A 10,925-nucleotide genomic window follows, 5' to 3' on the forward strand; every position below is an offset into this window, starting at 1 on the left:
TCATTATGCTGTTCCTCCCATCATAAAAAAAAGATAAGAAAAATCCTCTCTTGACCAAGCTATTTTTCTAGAATAACTCCTGGATGGACAGTGTACCCTCCTACTCTCTCCTGGAGCACTCCTATGGGCTCTCACCTCCCCCCGTCCCCAGGAGAATCTCCTTGTGGTCACTGATGACTTGCATGTGGCCACCGGTCACCTCCGCGCAGCTAAACCCAGTGGGCGGTCCTCCACCTCTTGTCAGCCTGTCACAGCATTTGCTGCTTCTCCTGGACACGCTCTGTTCCCTCGGCTCCCACTCTGTGCTCCTCTCAGTGCCCTTTGCTGGTTCCTTCTTACCTGCTTCACCTCGCAGGGATGGAGAGCCGCAGGGCCCAGTCTCACCTCTAGATCCTCAGCACGGGCTCCCTGGGGCTCTGGCTGGTCTTATGGCTTCAACACAATATGTGCGTGGCGATGCCCTGCTCTTTGCACCTCTAACCTGGACCTTCCTCCAGAACTCCAGATGCATTTATCCAGCTGCCCACTTGACATCTCCACTGATAGGCATCCCAAAATTAGCCCGGCAAAACTGAGCTCCTCATATTCTGTCCCCTCTCCCCGGGCCTGCCCCTCCCTGATCACAGCATCTGCCAGTCTTTCAAAACCTTGACATCATCGGTGATGCCTCTTTCTCTTTCACTCCACACCCATTCTGTCAGCAACTCCTGTTCTCTACCTTCCAGACAAGTCCAGGATCTGACCTCTTCTCACCACTCCTGCCACTACCTCCTGCTCCAAGCTTCATCAACTCTGGCCTGATGGCTGCCATAACCTTCTGATGAATCCCCTGCCTCTGCCCTTGCCCCACAGACCACTCAACGTGGCAGCCAAGGTGACACAGGTCCCCTTGATGTGCCTGCACATGCTAAGCTACCTCCTACCTCAGGGCCTTTGCACTTGCTGCCCTCTCTGCCTGGCATGTTCTCTTTCTAGGTAACCACCTGGTTCACTCTCAACGAGGCCTTCCTTGTCCCTAGTGCAATATACTTACTATCTTTCCTCCCATTTTATTTTCTTCTTAGAGTTTTCTTGTTGTTGCCTTAGTTATTTTACTTAATGCCTCCCTCCCCACTGGAAAGTAAGTACCACAAGAAGATGAACATCTTGGTCTGTTTTAGTCACTGCCATATCTCCAAGTGCCTAGAATACAGCCTGGAAGATGCTCAGTAAATACTGGCTGCTTACAAAACAGGAGATTTCATGTAAAGGTCTAGATTTCCAAACTCTTATACAATAGGAGGATCTAGCAACACTGGGCCATGGTAACAATCGGATGGTACTGAGTGACGGCTACCCCTTTCAAGTGGACATGTGCTGCCCAGGTCATCACAGTACCCTTGCCCTGGCCAGCTTCACCTTCTTAAGTCACCACCCTGGCTCCCTTGGGCACCTGAGTTTGAGTTTAGACCCCTGAAGAGAAATCCCCAGGCTGAGGCCCAGGGGCAGGTGGAAAACTTTCTGAGGCCCTGGGGTGGACCCCCAGCCATCCTGGACAGAGAAGCCTTCCTGCTTTGCCCCTACAGCAGCCAGGGCCTCCTGGAATGCCCCACGTGGCCACAGCTGAAACATCACCCGCCAGATCATCGCAGCTATTAAAATGCCTGTATCAGTATCAAAGGGAAAATGCCAAGCGGCTACTCACTCCCCCCAAAGAATGCAGCTCCAGCCTGGCTTTGGGTTTAGGGCCACTCCCTCCCCATGCTTAGCCCTGGGCTCTTAGAGGGCTCAGGTTCAACCTGGGCCTCTGTAACATGTGGATGGGTCCAGGTCATGGTGTGGGGTTTGGGAGGCCAGGTGAGCTCTGCACTCCATAGTCTTGACCTTGAGCCTGGAACTTCCCTCCTGGGGAAATCTGCAAAATGGGGACATTAGTAAGTGTTGCTGTGGGAAGTATCTTGGAAACCATAAAGCAACTAGCATGTAAAATTATTAAATGAATTAATGTTAATAATAGCTACACATATTGAGTGATATATACTAGGCACTGTGCTAAGTGCTTTCGGTGGAAATGCCATTTAAGAATTAAATTTTTATATTATTAATGTATGACTCCTGTTAGAACCCACCTGCCCCTGGAGGCTGCAGTGGGACTCTATTTGGAGTTAGCACAGACAGCCCCCCAACTCTGGTGAAGCATCCATGTTGGCTCAATGGGGAGCCACTTTAGAGATTCCTACTATATCTAAATCTGAAAGGCAGTTCATACTCAATTGTCATAGTTCTGCAGCCGGAATAGCATTTCCAAATTTAGAGTAGGGGCCCCTGTACAGCGCTTCGCTTTACAACTCACCTGGAAAATGGAAAAACCCGTTTGGATGGAACAGTGGCCCCTTCATCAAGAGAAATTATAAGCGCTGCATGACTTAGTACAAGAACAATTACAAGCTGAACATATCGAACCTTCCTCTAGTCCTTGGAATTCTCCTGTGTTTGTGATAAAAAAGAAATCTGGAAAATGGAGAATGCTGACTGATCTTAGAAAAGTTAATGAGTGTATTCAACCCATGGGTCCTTTACAGCCAGGAACGCCTTCACCAGCTTTAATTCCACAAAAATGGAGTATCATTATTGTAGATCTTAAAGATTGTTTCTTTACAATTCCCTTGCAACCCAAAGATAGAGAAAAATTTGCCTTTACCGTCCCTACATTTAATAACGGGATGCCTAATGAGAGATACCAGTGGAGGGTTTTGCCACAAGGCATGTTAAATAGCCCTACTATGTGTCAACATTTGTGCACGGGCCCTACAAAAAATCAGAAAAGCTTATCCTGATAGTTTAATCTATCATTATATGTATGATATTTTGTTTGCTCATCCAGAAATGCCTGTTTTACCACAGATCTTTAACATGGCTCAGCAGGAATTAACAGAATACAGGTTAATTATAGCTCCTGAAAAAGTTCAAACTACAACACCCTTTAAATATTTGGGTCAATTAATTGAGTCTACTACTATCACACCTCAAAAGGTGACCATTAGAAGAGATAGTCTAAAAACGCTCAATGATTACCAAAAATTATTAGGAGATATCAATTGGCTATGACCATCCTTAGGGATCCCTACATATGCGTTGACTCATCTCTTTCGAACTTTAGAAGGCCCACCAGAACTAGATAGTCCATGGGAATTAACCCATGAAGTAGACGTAATTAAACTGGATCGAACAGCGTGTTCAAAGGGCTCAGATACATCGTATAGAGTCAATGAAAAATTTCCAGTTGCTAATATTTCACACCCCACATTCTCCTACAGGATTGCTAGTACAAGCTATGAATATTATTGAATGGGTATTTCTGCCACATCATAGTCAGAAGAAAATGGAAGAGTATATTTCAAGAATATGTTATATAATTATCCGGGGTCGCAATCATTTAAGAAATTTAACTGGAAGGGACCCTGATGTAATTATTGTGCCATTTAATAACCCTCAAATTCTAATGTTGTGGCAATTAAATGAAGACTGGCAAATTGCCTTGTCTGATTTTCTTGAAAAAATTTCTAATCAATATCCCAAAGATAAATTATTTCAATTTCTAAAGAAAACACAATGGATATTATCTACTGTAATTCAAAAGGAACCCATTAAGGGACCTACATTTTATACTGATGATAATAAGGCTGGAATGATTGGGTATTCTGGGGAAAATATTTCCAGAGTGGTAAAAACCTCTCTAACCTCTGTCTAGCAGGTGGAAATATCAGCCACTATCCTATTATTGCAAGAGCAAGAACAAACACTTAATATAGTTACTGACTCTCAGTATGCTGAACTCACAGGTAAACGTATAGAAACAGTCACTGTTATTGAGGATTCCTCACCAATTAATTTGTTATTTTTGCAGCTACAGTTAATTCGTGCACTTAAATGCCCACTCTATATCACCCATATAAGGGCACACACACGACTTTCTGGACCCATGGCAGCAGGTAGTCAGGAAATAGATCAAAAATTGATTGGATCAGTTTTAAAAGCCACAAAGGCTCATGCCTTACATCACCAGAATGCAAGGGCCTTAAAAGATGATTATCATATCTCCTGGAAGCAGGCTCGTCATATTCTGCGTCATTGCCCTATCTGTACACAAATCCAAGGGCCGCGAATGCCAGAAGGGGTAAATCCTTGAGGTGCTGCAAGTAAGGATTTGTGGCAAATGGACGTAATACATTTGTCTGAGTTTGGAAAGTTGCAATATATACATCATACTATAGATACTTATTCTGGATTAACTTGGGGGACCCCCTTGCCTAACGAAAGAGCTGATGCTGTTATAACACATCTTCTTGAGGCTTTTGCAGTGATTGGACTTCCTAAAGCCATTAAGACAGACAATAGACCTGCATACCTGGCAGGCAAAACGCAACACTTCTTTTCTAAATATCATATACAACATGTTACAGGCATTCCTTATAATCCACAGGGGCAAGCAATTATTGAATGAGCTAATAGAACCCTCAAGGAGATGCTGCAAAAACAAAAAGGGGGAATAGGGACTCAGTCACCTGGACAGAGAATTGCAAGAGCTCTCTTTACTATTAATTTTTTGAATAAAGACACTCAGGGTGCTACCGCAGCTGAAAAACATTGGACTTGCGAGAGTTCTCTGGAAGTACGTCAACCTGTATTTATAAGAGATGTTTTAACAAATACCTGGATCCCCGCTGAAGTTTTGCGGTGGGGCCGTGGTTATGCTTATGTTTCCACAGGTCAGCAGAAGTATTGGACGCCCGTAAGGGAAATCAAGATTAGACATGAGCAAGCGAAGGAGGAGTAAACTTAACAACTTAACTCGAAGCATGCAGAAGTTAGATCTTCATGCACAAACCATCACTGCCCCTTTGCCTCAAACACAAAGGGCTACAGTTCCTACTTGGGGCAACTAAAGAAGATGAATCAGAAAGCTGAACAAGTGTTGCAAGAGGCTGGACAGCCAGTAAATGCAACTACCCCTTTCCTTGCCATGCTTGCTGTTATTTCCACACAGGTAATGCCTATCCAAGCAGAAAACCACTTATTGGGCATACGTCCCTAATCCACCCCTAAACAGGGGAGTAGGGTGGTGGGATTCTATTATTCCTATTTATACTAATGAAACATCGTGGATGCCAGGACCTTTTGATACTCGAGGTCTGATAGCTCCTCATGAAGAAGGGATGATTATTCCCTTTTATGAAGTAGGAGTAGAGGGTCTACCCATATGCATAGGAGTTTCTGAGCATTGCTTAAAAGTACGGACTGCTGCCTGGGTGTCTATAGTCCGAAATTCTACTTGGAAAGGTGAAAAATCGAGGAAATTATTTTTACTCCAGGGAAAAACCTTTAGTGGCAACATCATCAGCAGCAGCTGCCCTCTCCTGAATGGTCACCATGCCATACTACTACGGCAACATCTTTGAGTGATTGGGTACATTGGGAACAATGTAGAGGTGAAGTAGCTCGGGTTCTTATTAATACTTCTTATGGGAGTGTCATTGATTGGAGCCCTCATGGTTCTGCCCAAGCGAAGGGTCAAAGTTCAGACTTACGGTGGTGTTCTGATGGTCAGGGTAATACATCTACACGTGCTAATGGCACCATCCAATGGCATGGGGGAGGCATGTCTGCAAGTGCTCCACATCTAATCAGTGGGCCCTTTCAGTCCCACCTATGGAAACTGATGAATGCATTAAACTCTATGTATGCTTGGAATGGGAGTATATGGCAAAACATTACGACTAATCAAACTCAGTTACAATTTACAAGGAACTTGACGCGTTGGACACAGGCTTGTGTCCGATTGCCATATCTTATAATGATTGGGCAGGTATTATGGAATTCCACTAATTATACTCTAACTTGTCATAATTGTTCTTTTTATACTTGTGTGAATTTCTCCACCCCTTATAATAGTTCTTTACAGGACATTTATCTGCTGAAAGCGCCTTCTGGGATATGGATACCAGTCCAACTGTCCCGTCCTTGGCAAGATTCTCCAACCATGATGTTGTTTCAACAATTGGTAGAATATATGAAAAGAGGCAAAAGACTGATTGGCATGATCACTGCCCTTATCATGGGGCTTATAGCTGTCACTGCCACGGCGGCTACGGCCGGAGTAGCCTTGCACCAAAGTGTGCAAACTGTACATTATATACAACAGTGGCACACTAACTCTGAGCAGTTATGGACGTCTCGGAGGCGGATTGACTCAGGAATTAATGCTAGACTAGGAGACTTAGAACAAGCTGTAGTTATGTTAGGAGATCAAATAGTTAGTTTACAATGTCAGATGCACCTTAAATGTGATTGGAACACGTCTACTTTTTCTGTCACTCCTATTCCCTGGAATCAAACACACTTTCCTTGGTCTATAGTACAAAAACATTTGATGTACCACTCACATAACATGACTGAAGAAATTGGGGAATTACAAAAACATATTTCTACTACTTTTCAAAATCAACTACAGCTAGTTTCTAGGACTGATTTAATACAAGGGGTGCAGGAAGGCTTACAAAAATTAAATCCTCTTAATAGTCTTAAAGCACTGGGAGGAGGTATGGCTGGAATTTTCATTTGCTGTTGTATTGCTTTTTGTCTCGTATACATAGTCTGGAGAGGAGCTGGCCGATCGCAAAACTTAATCACCAAAGGACAGCAGAAAACAGCTGCCTTCTCTATCCTGCTTCATCAAATTCAGCAAAAACAAAAGGGGAAATGTAGGAAAAGGCCAGCAAACAACAAACAAACTCTGAAGGAGTTGGGTAGCAAGCTTCCCCAGAATCGCAGAAATCCCCTCGAAAACGAGGGAGACATTTCTGACAGGAACGGAAAACAGATCCTTATCGATCTGGGAAGCCTGCCCCCAGGAGAGTTAAGGCCTTAAGGAAAAATGTGAAGCATTAGCACAAAACAAAGCCATTTGTTCATGCGCATTTTATAGTTTCTACTGATCACTATCTTTCACACCTGCCTTTCTGTAACTCACAATAAAAACCGCTGGATGGTGAGGAGGGTCGTTGCAGCGCCTCCAGAGCCTCAACCCTCCACATCTCCACCTAACTTCTACATTCTCCGTGTCTCGAGTTTTCTTCGCGTCCCGTGAACACAGCACATCCACATCTTGCGTGGCTGGCAGTGTTGACATGGCCTGAGCTACGTTTGGGAGTGCCAGGACCTCAGGGTCCAGCCTCAGCTCCCCCACTAACTGTGTATAAGCAAAAGAAATAACCTCTGTGGACCCCAGTTTCCTTATCCACAAACTGGGGATACTAGTTACCACTGGCCTACCCAGGGCAGGTAGAGGGATGAAAGGAAATGAGACCAGAAAAGAAAGAGGTGTCCAGGTGTGAGGAAGGGTGAGCCCCTGCTGTGCCAGTTGTTTTTCTCCATAGCCAGGAGAAGGCCACTTCCCTCTTGAGCTGGTGCCAGGCCTGCCCAACTGTCCCAGTGAGGCTGGAACAGCCTCATGCACTACAGGGAGCCTGTGGGCATATGGTAGTTAGCAGCTGTGCCCCTCCCCTCTGCCTGCAAAAGGGAAAGTGAGTGCTGGTCCTACCTGCAGGCTTGCCTTTTGATCCTGAGAACTAGAAGTTGAAAGGGGGAGTTGCCCATTCAAATGACCACACTGGGCAAAGCTCTGGCCAAGTGTCTGATTACAATGCCTGGCGTAGAATAGGTGCTTGATCTATCTGCTAGAGCCCTTTTCAACACCCTGTGCCAGAACTGTTACTAGGCCAGCACCCCGTTGGAGACTGAGCCAGCCTTTGAGGGCAGGGCCTGGTCTGGTGTCCCTGATCCACACTTACTTTGAGGTATGTCCCCTAGGACCTATCCTCATGGTCCCAGGAGGACATGAGCTTTGGGCTGGGCTTTGGCAGGATTTGGATAGGAAGATACGGGGGTGGGAGGGCATTCCAAGGGGAGCAGAGGCGCAGAGGCAGGACCCTGGCTGTGTGGTGCTGGCTCCGTGGGCCTCATCCCAGGGACTGCAGGAGGCGGTGGCCCACAGACTGGGTTTGTTAAGGCAGCAGGCCCCTGTGCGGCTGCATGCCCCGGGGCGCAGGCAGCTCAGCGGGGTGAAATCAAAGAGGAGGAAATTTAGACATTCAACCCACACCCACCAGAACTGGACTGGCCTGGTCTGCTTGGAAGGGCCTGTGTGCTAGGGCCCTGGAGGGGGTGTCATGGGGCTGGATGCCTTAGGAACTGTCTTCTCCCTCCCTCCACAGCTCTCTTTGTGCAATGGACTTGGAGCCTGATCACAGGCTCCCAAAAATCAAGGGCCTGAGGGGCCTCCGGATGCCCTTACCTCTGCCTCCCTGCTTTACCAGACCACAGACAGATGTGGCCTCAGGCTCTGCGGATCAGAAAAAGTCAGGGGAAGGAGGTGACTGCCCCTGAGTGAGTTTTTCAGACTTCACAGAGGAAGTCCTTCCTTCCAACTAACCTAAAGCCCTGCTGCTACCTCGGGGGAGTCAAGGAACTGGGTTCTAGAACTATGTGGATGTGGGTGGGAGGTGGGTTAGCATGGGGTCCAGGACTTTGGTAGTTTCAGGGGACCTGGGGTCATCACTGGGCAGGATGCAGGATGAAGTAGGGGTCCCCTACAACAAAGTGGGGAGGGGCTGGGGCTGAGGGTCCTAGGATGGAAGTCAGGTGCCTTTTCTTTCCTCCCTTTCTTCCACAAATGGGTATTAAGCATGTGTGTGTGCCAGAGCCACGCAAAGTGCTGGGAACACACGTCTGAGCAAAGCAGACATTCAGGCTGTCCGCATGGAGCTTACCCTCTAGGGAGGGCCCAGAAGAGTCTCTAAATAAACATGAAGCAACATGTCATCAGAGTTATGGCTGGACGGGGTGAGGTGCTGAGAGCCTGTCTTGTGGCATGGACCAGGCTGGCTCGTCCAGGGGATGTGAGAGCTGGGCTGAGATGGAGCATGAACAGCAACAAGCCAGGTGAGGCCCAGGTACAAGGCTAAGACCCAACACAACATTGTGCTTCTCATGAATCAGGCAGGGGGCTGACGTACATTAATCCATTCAGCACTCACTACAACCCAGTCACGAATGAGGAAACTGGGACAGAGAGGTGAATTAACTTGCAAGATGGCACACAGCCAAAAAGGTCAGAGACAGGATTGGAACCAGGAAGCCCACCTCAGAGCCCAAGTCCCTCCACTGTGTATGCCTGGGAGCTGGGGTGGGGGAGGCTTGGCTCTTTTCAGGGGATCCAAATATCACAATAATCACAATCCTTTAACTGGGATGCCAGGAATTGCTCAAAGCACTTGTTTTAACTTGTTTAATCCTAAAAACAACACTCATAAGAAGAAGGTCCTCTTATCATCACTCCCATTTTACAGAGGTACCACCCAAAGTACTGAGAGGTTCAACAATTTTGCCCAATGTCACAGCCAGTAATTAGCAGAGCTGGACTTGAACCCAGCAATCTGGCTCCAGAGTCCGGGCTCTTAGCCATGATAGTGACGGCCATGTGGCCCGACTCGGAAAGTGAGGGGAGGTGAGTCATGAGCCTGGAGAGGGTGGCAAGAGCCAGGCCTGGCCTCATGGACTACATTAAGAGCAACAGGAAATCATTGAAGAGTTGTAATCAGGGAAATGTGGTGATTGTACTGAGAGTTCTTTTTTTTTTTTGGTAATCCTCACCCAAGGTATTTTTTCCATTGATTTTTGGAAGGGGCCCAAGGGTCTTCCGGATGCCATTGCCTCTGCCCCCCTGGATGAGGAGGGAGAAAAGAGAGAGAGAGAAATATCCACTTGAGAGAGACACATGGATTGGTTGCCTCTGGCACGCTCCCTGACCGGGCTGGGGATCGAACCTGCAACCCAGGTGCACGCCCTTGACCAGGAATCGAATCTGCCATCCTTCAATGAGTGGGCTGATGCTCTAACCACTGAGCCATGCCAGCCAGGGCGAGAGCTTTTAAAGGATCACCCTGGTTGCCGTGCAGATGATGAAAGGGCGGGGCGGAGTGAATGGGTGAGGTCGGTTAAGAGGCTCCCGCCACGGCCGGGAGAGCCCAGGGTAGCTCAGGCGGCGACGGGCAGGCAGTGATGAAGAGAGTACAGATCTGCAGGAGGCTGAGAAGGTGCGATCAGCGGAGCCTAGAGAGGGTGCGGCTAGAGGCCAGTGCATTCCTGTTCAGTTTAGGCACATTGAGTTTGAGGTGCTTTCAAGACATCCTGGAGGGTTGGGATGGTAGGTGTAGAGATGGATCTGGAGCTCTGATGAGATGAAGAACACACATGACATTACAGCCAGAGCTGTCCAACCAAGAAACAGTCACCTGCATGAGGTAGTGAGCTCCCCATCACTGCGGGTGTGTAACCCTGAGAAGCAGAAATGTGTGGGCGGTTCCTAGTATAGGGCATAGCTCCCTTCCTTCCAACACTCTGATTCTATGGAGTGGGGAGAGGCTGGAGGTAACAGGACCACCCTCTAACCTCCCATGTTGCCGAGTCTCTCCCTGCACCCAGGAAACCTCAAGTGCCAGCATGGCGAAGTGGACTAAAGCTGTTCCTGGAGAAGCCCCAACTGATGCTCCTTTAACCAGCCCCCTTTCTGCATCCTTGTCACCAGAGGTCACCCTTCACGTTCTGCCCTGCAGGCTACCCAGTGCAGAAAGCCTCGAGTGATGGCACCTACAGGGTAACAGGGGAATGCAGGTGTGAAGTTCCCTGGATGGCAGAATCCCAGCCTGGGGCAGCGAGGCTTCCCGATTGCAGGTAGGAGTGAGCTTCCTGGACAGCAAGGGGAAATGCCTGAACAAAGGAAAAGCCAAGAGAGGACTCTGGGCATCAAGAAGGCCAGTGAGGCTGGGGGCAGGGGGGTGGTGAGGAGAGGAAAACGCGCTGAAAGGGCGGCAGAGGCCCAGCCTGTG

Source organism: Miniopterus schreibersii (genome assembly GCF_964146895.1).
Source record: "Miniopterus schreibersii genome assembly, chromosome: 14".
In the NCBI taxonomy this organism is placed as follows: domain Eukaryota; kingdom Metazoa; phylum Chordata; class Mammalia; order Chiroptera; family Miniopteridae; genus Miniopterus; species Miniopterus schreibersii.